This window comes from Chinchilla lanigera, unplaced genomic scaffold (assembly GCF_000276665.1).
Source record: "Chinchilla lanigera isolate Chin_1 unplaced genomic scaffold, ChiLan1.0 scaffold00198, whole genome shotgun sequence".
NCBI lineage: Eukaryota > Metazoa > Chordata > Mammalia > Rodentia > Chinchillidae > Chinchilla > Chinchilla lanigera.
In genome coordinates this window covers 59,324-69,472 of record NW_004955599.1, presented here as the reverse complement: position 1 = coordinate 69,472, position 10,149 = coordinate 59,324, and positions in this window count along the sequence as shown.

Genomic DNA, 10,149 nt, shown 5'->3' with positions numbered 1-10,149 from the left:
GAGAAAGAATGAAATGATTCTGCCCAGGAAAATACACAAAACATTGTGAATCACACTGGAGAGTTAACAGATGGACAGGCAGGGTAAGCATCACAAGACGTACTATGACAGCAGAAAACCAAAAAAGATGTCAACTGTGCCTACCAGAAGGCCAGGAGAAAAACATGTGTTATCAGTGTAAATGACACTTGTGTATGGAAAATGCAGTTGCCTTGTATAAAGACTGCCTTGGGTGTGACAGTTCAAGCAAAACTTAGTACTGTGATAAATTTTTGTTTGAATTTACATTATAGTTTCCCAAATTTTTTATTTTTAGTGTTATCTGTTAGGTTTTATAAGCAAGTAAACAGTTCATGTGAAGATGTTGGTGTCTATTCTAAGCACTCATTACATATTTGATGTTTTATTTTATTTTATTGATATCATATTTCCCTGCTAAGTGCATGTTGCTCAATATAGTTGGAAGCTCCTAACAGAAAAGGAATAGAAGAGAGGTAACAAGACTTACACACAGGGAAGGAAAGCTGAGCATATGTACTGCTAATGTAACCAAGATGTATGCATGGAACATGCAGTTGTCATGTGTACAGACCGCCTTGGGGTGACAGTCAAGACAAAGCTTATTTTTGTGGTAGTTTGATTGGTATTTTCACTGTAGTTCATATAGGAATTCATTTCTTATGTTATCTTTTAGATTTTGTAACCAAGTATACAGCTGATGTGAAAATATTGATGTCCATTCTAAACACATAATACATATTAAGATTTAAATAATTTATTTTATTGATATTTTAGGTTACTGTTACCTACACATGAAAAATATAATAACAACTTCCTGCCAAAACATCAAGACCACTGAGCTGTCAAATACATCCTACACAATTGTCAGGAAAGCAAAAGACATGTGCTGTCAGTGTACGCAGTGCATGTGAATGGAACACTGCTGTCATGTGTGCAGACTGCCTCAGGTGTGGTCAATGAAGTAAAGGTCATTTTTTGTAGAGGGTTCTTAGTATTTTCATTGTAGTTCTTATGGGAATTTATTTCTGATGTTATTTTTTAGTCTTTGTAAACTGAAAAAGGTCAATGTTAAAAATGTTGATGATTTTTATAACCACTCAGTAATTATTAAAAACTCAGTACTTCATTTTTGTGATACTTTTTCCTGTTAATACTTTTCCTGTGATACTTTTTCCATTGCTTAATATAATAAAATTAATAAAATTAAAATTAATAGCCCATCAATGGAAATATTCTAAAGAACAAGTGTGGATCTGACAGACTCATATTTATGCACCTTGATAACAAAATTAGTCTTATGCCCCATTAACCCTCCACTACATGATCTTCCAGCCCCCACCTCACCACATGTCTGGTCCAGATTACAGTTTTGCCTTACTCCCTTACTCTCCACTCCTTTATAATACTCAGTAAAAGACATAGTCTGAGTCCATGTTCCTCTCTGTCTGTCAGACCTGAGCTCTTTCTCAGACCCACAGTCTGAACTCTCTTTCTTTAGATTCTTAAAAATCCCAGTTTTTCTCTAACTTGCTGGGAGTTAACTTTAAACCCCTTGATTAGAGACTGCCCTTCCCTCCAGAAGGTTAAATGGACTCCATTTAGAACAACTACTTGCCTTTAACAGGGGACAACAGCTATCAAAAGCAATTTACACTTGTGTTATACATATGCTGAGACTGATATAACTGATCTTTTCTGGATGTTCAACAATTAAGGTTTACAAATCAGAACTAGAGAGATAACTGGGCTAAAATAAAAAAAGTAGCCAATATTTTGGCCCAGGCCCCCAAAGTCAGAAAGGATCAAGGACCTTTTATACAATAGCCTACAACTTTGGTGAGTCACCCAATCTCCTGAGCAGGGAGATTTCTGGACTCCAGAAGACAGAGTTGTACAAATGTATGGTGTGCCAAAGTAGGGTCACTGAGAGAGAAAAGTCTTCCATGCTTTCACAGAAAACAATATGGTCAAGCAAGACCATAACCTACCCTGGCAGCTGACACTCACAGAGGAGCTGAAAGGCTCTTACGTGGTTCCAAGGAAAATACCTGAAGAGGCTTACCTGACCTTGATAAACAGCAAAAAGTCAATTTTGATTAGCACAGGTCTCATTTTAAGTTGGTTTTAAACACCCAGTAGAACAATATAATCAAAAGAGATAAACTTTTGTCATCTGTCTATCTGCCTTCCAAAGTAGTGGTTGTTCAATATAGAGGACACACGTCCACTGCTCCTTCTCTCTCTCCTAAATAAAAATAAAATTAATGAGACAAGCTATCCTCCAAAATCAGATGGCCTTAGACATTCCAAGAGCAGCATAAGGGGGTATGTGTGCCATTATAAAAGCTAAATGTTCTGTGTACATCCCTGATCCTTCTGCCAATATTGTGATGGCTGTTCAAGATATTAAATGACAGATTAATTCCATGCTGGACTCTAAAATTCCCTGGACTTTCTTCTCACCTTCTTTGTAAGAAGCTATTACTGGCTCTTCCTGGTAAAAATATTTTTGGTTATATTCATAATAGGCTTATTGATTTTGTTGTTTGGCCCATACTTACCTGACTGTTTCTTTGGCCTTGTTTCCTCCAGACTTAAGGTTAGATGCCTACCCAAATTGAGAACACCTGATGTATATTGAGCTCCTTTAGATAGACTCTCTGGAGAGTCTGACTGCCAATCACAGCTACAACCCTCTTCAGCCTGAGATGGCCAGAACAGTCATCACCCCTGTCCTAATGGCAGTTTGGGATACCTCTTCAGGAGGGAGAATATTATAGACAGAAAAGTTAAGTAGACATATAGTCAGGCAGGTAGCATTGACCCTCCAGAGTCAAGACAAATGGTAAAAATGTACCACAACTGTGGCTGCAGACACATCAATTAGAGGCCAGGCCTCCAGATATCAAAAAAAGGGCCAGGCCTACACACTTCCCAAGGGATTAGATAAGTGATAATATCTGGTCTAATAAAGTCTAGATAGGCATCAGTCACCTCAGTGGGCAACCAAGATACCCAGATCTGTCACATCCTGAAAAGTTCTTTGGTCTTTCCATGCCTGCTCACTACATGACTTACTTCCCCATTGGATCAATAATACCTAAACAGCTATACATGTAACCTTATTAGTTGATACAGCTGAAATCAATTATAAATTATGCTGGAGGTCACCAGAGACCCCCAAATGGCTGTTTCCTAGACCTTCTTGGCTTGGCCACTGAATCTAAAGTTGCCTAAAAGCCTCAGAGGCCCCCTTGACTATCTCAAGCACAGAACTTCAAGTAACACTTATGAAGAGGGTAAGTCCATCCCTATAGACTCCCCTTACAACATCCCCATTCTCCTAGTATGAAAAGTAGATGGCTCTCACAGGCTGGTACAAGATCTATGCATTATTAATCAGATTGTCCTTCCCATACACCCTGTGATGCCTAAGACCTACACATTTTTGTCTACTGTCCCTCTGTCTACCACTTAGTACTCTGTTTTAGATCTAAAAGATTACTTTTTCACTATTCCCCTTGCACCCATCCTCACAGCCTCTCTTCACCTTTACCTGGACAGACCCTGACACTCATTAGTTCCAAAAGCTAGCCTAAACTGTCTTTCCACAGGGTTTCCAGGACAGCCTCCACTACTTCACTCAGGCCTTTGCTCCTGACTGCTCTCCCTTTCATCCCTCTTTCTCTCATTTCATACAGTATATAAATGATCTTCTCTGCAGCCCCTCATACTAATCACCCCGTGGAGACACCCTCCTATTATTACATCTAGACTCAGAAAGATATCATGTCTCTTCCTCCAAGACTCCAACCTTTCCCCATCTGTCACCTACCTGGACATCGTTCTCCACAAACACCCTCATGTCCTACCTCCAGACCCTATCCACTTGATCTCCTACATCCCAACCACAACCATCAGATAACAACTCCACTCCTTTATCTGTATAATAGGATACTTTTGCCTCGGTTTTCCTGGCTTTTCTCTCCTCATTAAACCCCTCTACAAACCATAGAGACCCCACTGAGACCTTAGATCACAAGACCTTTCTTCATTCATCTTTTCAGACCTAAAAAAAAAAAAAAAAAAAAAAAAAAAAGCCCTGATCTAATACAAATGCTCAAAATCACTACACATGGCCCACTCATGCTCTATCTATCCCATATTCTTCAGGCACTCATGTCTTCCTCTCATCTCTCACTTTCTCCCTATCCCTCTGCTGCCCTTCCACCCTTCCATCCACTGGGACAGACAGAGGATTTCCCCACTTTCTATGACATTTAAACCCAGTGCTGGTCACAAAAACACCCTCCAGGAAGAACTGTCTTCCTTTGGTGTTTGACTAACTATGAGCACAACTTCCTTGGCCACTCACCCACATTAAAGCCTTAAATACCAACTAGAGACATTTGTTGTAGATGTTGTCAGCTTTTATTTTGCAATGTCAGGTGTGAAAATTACCACTCTCTCCTGTCAATGGGAAACCTTCCTTTTTTCTATTCTCCCATTTTCCCACCTACCTGTCTCCTCAAAAACCTAAACCTCCACATCCTCTAATGGCCTCAATCATCCAAAAAAGTAGAGAGAGATAACAGCCTCCTCAAGGCCCACCTCATTAAACTCAAACTCTAGTTCCATAAAGACTAGATTTCCCAACTCCTAATCATTCTCCTTCACACCTAAGCCACCCCCTAAGAACCTATGGGATACAGCCCATTTGAGCTTTTATACAGCCTCACATTTCTGCTCAGACCAAACCTTATCCCAGAGGCCAGCCCCATTAGAAACTACCGCCCAGTTTCTGCAACAGGCCCAAAAAAGAGATACAATGTGCTGCTAACCTTCTCCTGCCCTCTCATGACACCAGCCTTATAAAGACAGCCTGGATAACATGGGTTTTACCTAAAAATTTAAACCCCTGGTCAATACAGACCAAGTTGATGGGACCCTCCCTGGTCATCTAAAGTGCCCTGATGTCTATTCACCTATGAGACCCTTCCAAATGAGTTCATCACTGCCAAATAAAACTGTTCTGCTGGTTACTTTCCTGATCCCTCATGGAAATCATAAGTAATCTCCCCTACTGTCCTTAGGCTGACCCAAATTCCAGAGGATGCCTGAATGTCCTGCCCCTGCCTATCCTGCTACTTTACACATTTTCTTCATTTGGTCCACCTTTATCTTTCTTGGTTTCACCCTCTGGCCCCCACCTTTGAGTTTTTCTTTACATGGATAAAAATATCTCCTTTTTCAGGCTACTCTGTACAGCTTCTCTCCAGATGGAGTGAAATTATTCTCCTCGCTATGCTTTCTTGTAGGGACAGTCCTTCCGTTCCTTTTGCCATGTCCCATTGATGCACGTTCCCACTGTTTCTTCTGATAAACCCTCAATTTCTCTATAGGACCCTGAAGTTAACTCACTCCCTGCTAAACAGGTCTAAGCCTTCCTTAGCTAAGATTACTAACTTTATATCTCCATGTCTTCAGCCACCTATATGGCCACTTCAGTCCTTCCCCAGGTCTTGGCCCTTACTAACCTCACATATCACCCCCTTACCATCCTGTCCCCCAAGGACTCTCTCCTGATTAAGAGGTCCACATCACCCATGTTTCCCACTTGAAGAAGCCATGAAAAATATTGCCCATCGTCCCTACTCTTCTTTGTTTTTATAACAACAAAGATACAGGAAGGTCCCATCCAGTGAGTGAGGCCATCACTGACAGGCATGGTGGGAAACCACAGAAGAAGAGCAAACCCACGTCTGTCTGCACCACCCATCTCAAGAAACAACCACACTTTCATCTTCCCTGCCTGTTTGGAGAAGCATAATCACTCTATCTCTCTCCCAAATCCCTCGAAGTGGAAAACACTTCTTTCCTTTAAAGCCTTTGTTCTACCCTCACTCCTGGTGATTCCACTCTTGGAACTCAGGCCATTCCCACAGGCGTGAATCAACAGCCATGGCTGCCAACACAGAGATCTCTCTAGTGGTCTCTACACAACATACATTTAATACCAGAGATTTTTAGTTTGATATATTCATATTTGCTAATGTTTGGTATTATTGTCTGTGCAATTATGATTCCATCTTAGCCACTTTTCTGGTAGCTGGATCACAATACCCAATAACATCAACTAGAACAAAGGACAGGTTTACTTTGGCTCACAGTTCAGAAGTTTCAAGCCAAATTCAGCAGGCTAAAACAGAAATGGCATAGTGGAAGGACCTGAGAAGAGGAAAACTGCTCACAGTAAGGTGACCAGGAAGCAAAGAGAAAGAAAGGAAGCACTGAGGAGGGAGGTACACCCTTCCAGGTCACATTCTCTGTGATCCACCTCTTCTGACTGGGCCCCATTTCTTAAGAGTGATGTTAATATAGGGCATATAATATATAGGACCTCCAAATAATACAAATAATATAAGGGAAATATAATTCCCAACTTGCTAGATGTCTGACATGATGAGTTCTTGTTCTCTAAAATAAAAGAATGATTTCTAGGAACAATGGAGGTTAAAAGTAGGAAGTATTTATTGAAGGTTAAGAGTAGGAAGTATTTATTGAGAGAAAGCAAGATTCTGTCTAAGAAGAACACAAAGGTATGCCCATTGGGTGGCTCAGGGGAACCTACTTCTCAAGGGAGTTTTGCACAGTAAAACCATGAAGTGAGGCAGGTATAAGGTGATACAAAATGATAGTTAACTAATAAGATTAGAAGTATGTTCACTTAGGTAATATTGATCCAATGGAAAATCACAAGGTGGGTACGAGGTAAGACAAAGCTATGACCAACCAATAAGATTACAAATATAGTCACTTAGGTAATATTGGTTAAATGGGGATCACATGGGGAAGCAAGTCACATAGCTAGCATACATGGTAACAAGGATTTTCCAGGAAAGAATGAGCAAGCGAGTTTTTGGTCCTCCCCCTAAGGTGACTGATAACTATTCAATCACCGCTGTTCATCCTTATAGGAAGTATATGGGTGTAGTCCTTTCTTGTATACTGACACCTGACCTTCAACAAATGTGCCTACAGCCACAGTTGTCCTTTACACTGATCTTTGAGGGCCCAACTCTGTCTGACTGCTGCCTATTATATTTCTAAATAACTTAGCTGTCTATAACAATATAACCACCATGATGCAATCCTTTTCTAAAAGCCCCATGTAAGAGTATATGAACCTTGGGGACATCAAAGTATAAAACAAGACAGGATGCTGAGGTCCCTATTGTGGACTTAGTCCCATTTCACAACCCAGAGGGAGGCTGAGGGTAGAGCAATAAAGAGAACAGGTCACAAACCTCAAAGGTTACATGTGGAGGCTCTGGGTTCAGCATATCCAAACCAATCCATCAGTATCCATCTCACAGTAGCTGGTCTCACACTTCTGGTGTCTAGGGTGTGTTTCTGTATCTACACCACTCCAACAGCCTAAGGAAGTCACATAGCAAAGAAGTCTGAGACTCTTGTGCCCTTTCTCAGCAGGTGACACTGAGTCTAAAGTATGGTTGCAAAAAATAAAGAGAAGCTCTTTAGAGACAGGGGGCCCCATAGGCAGGGAAAAAGATAGGATGAAGTCTCATTGAGCTTTATTAAATATTAACAAGGCAGCTTTGACCTCTGCAGCCAGACTGAAGTAATTAGAAGGGGAAAAAATCTAGGTAACAGCAACTACAAAGACAAAAATCAAGAAAGAGAATAAACTCAGGACTGGGAAGTTCCAAGGTGACACAATTAACACAAAAATGACAAATCTCACTTTACTTAATCCTTAAGGCTAAACTACTCATCCTTAGAGCCCCACCTATAATCTTACCCTCCACTAAGGATAGGGTAAAATTATATGGCCAAAAGAAAAAACAAGGTATGAAAGGCAAGTCAAGAATCTCAATAAAAGGAGCTGCAGCCAAGAAACCCATGAGCAGTTCACTTCTGAATTCTCTGCACTTGTTCAGAGTAGCTTTCAGTCATGTATATTTTCCTCCTTAACCATCTTTAAATACATTGTCTTCTTTTATTTAAAACTAATTTTGTAGTTCTTCACCAACACTGGGTTTAGGATCATCAGGAGCTGCATGTTCCAGCAGAGCAGTGGCATGATGTGGCAGAACAGTGAGCTGCTGTCCAACCCTGGACACCACAGTGCACCATGGCATGGTGTATAACCCTCCCCAGATGTTACAGCTCCACATTATATGTTGTCCTCATTTCCCTCTCCTGCTTTCCTATGCATAGCTTATACAGCCTGGTTGCACATCTCAGTGGCTGCTGATCAAACACCCACCCGCAGATCTAATGGGCAGAAGTGATCCCATTCATGTCTCTGATGATCAAAGTGACAGATCCTATCCAATACCCTTCTCTGCCCAGTGTTATACTTGAGGTGCTGAAATGGTCCACCTGGGGATTATTGCTTTTAAACAGAACTGCTCCTGGCTTTTTAGAGCAGGAAACTGTTTTTGACTCCGTTTAGTGGGCCTTTCCTGCTTCTCTGTTCTGGAAATAGGACAATTAAGTCTGCACAGTTTATTCAATATTATATCCTGTGGAGACAACTGACCTCAAAAGAAGGGCTACCTTGAGTAGGTCAAGCCCCTTAGCAGAAGACAGAGTGTAATGTCACCCTTGAGGAAGGTGGATGAGGCAGTTGGTTTCAATATCAAGGCTTACTCACATTTTATCAGTCAACTGGGCCATTCTTACATTTTCAGGACTGGGATTAAATCCAGGGCATTTGTACTGAGCCACATCCCCAGCCACTTTGCTGTGTTTCATTTTGAGACATGGTTTGGTTATATTGCTAAACTGCTTAGGCTGAGCTCAAATTTATAAACTTCCAATCCTTTTGTCTCAGCTTCCCAGTGTGCTGAGACTACAGGAGAATACCAAAAAGCCTGGCTTTGACCCATTGTACTAAAAAAAGAGAGAAAGCATTAAACAAGGGAATATAACTATTAAATATAGGCCTATACTACAGTTATTCAAAAGCAATATTCTACAAAGCAATCAAGAGAAAACAAAAGCCACCTCCTTCACCCACAGTCACAGGAAAAATTTACATTCTGACATTCAAACATGTTTTCAATGTACAGGGTAATTGCTGAAATGATATGCTACAGTGAATAAGACCCTGGTGATGAGGCAGGGACAGCCAAAAATATTAACTCTAGGAGCTGACTGTAGCCTGGTGTTCCCCTTTCCCAGTGTGAAAATGCAACTTCTTTCACCCTAATATTTACTAGAGATGTAGGAATTTTGGATTTCACCAGTGGTTTGGAAAACACGGATGGCTTTCCCTCCACTTCTGGAGAAATGGGAGGAAACGAGCATTATTAAGCTGGCTGACCCAGAGTAGTTAAGCACGCCAAAGTCTGAGCCCTGAGTGTAGGGTTTATGGGCCTTATATAGGGCCTTGTGGGAAAGGAGAAGCAAGCTTAGGAGCAGTTACTCAAACATGACAGTTGTACAGCTCTACACATCTGAGTGGATGCGGTTGGCTGGGGAGTGAGACAACAGGGGGATGTGAAACTGCTTAATGGTATTACACCAAAGGGAAACTAGTACAGGAGGGTGCAGCTGGTACAGGAAAGGGATGAGGGGGTGCATCAGGGGACAGAAATTGCTGTAATCTTGTGGTTAAATGATAGAATAAAGTAAGAACATAACATTATCTGATGGCAGAGCTCTGAGATGAGACCTTGGAGAGACCAGGGTACCCCAAAGTGGGTTATATTTCTGTCTCATTTCCCCTTTAATGCCCTTTATAGGCACAGCCTCACAGGGCACCATTAATAAGATGTGTTATCTCTGGGAACAGGCTGGTTAGAGTTGGCCTTAGGTACCAATTGTCTGACTGATGGTTGGGTAAAAACTCAGACCTGGTTATAGAGGAAATCTGAGTTGTCTGAAAATACATGGCCAAAGGAGCAGTAGCAGCAACAACATATAGAACAAAGGTCTTGACAAGGAAAGAAGTCAAGAGGCCCATGCCCAGACATTAGTCCTTCAATTGGACATACACCATCTAATTTCTTTTTTTTAAATTTTATTTTAAAGAGAGTAGTAAATGAGAAAAAAAGAACAATACCTGCATCAAAAACATAAACAAATGAAAACAAGAAC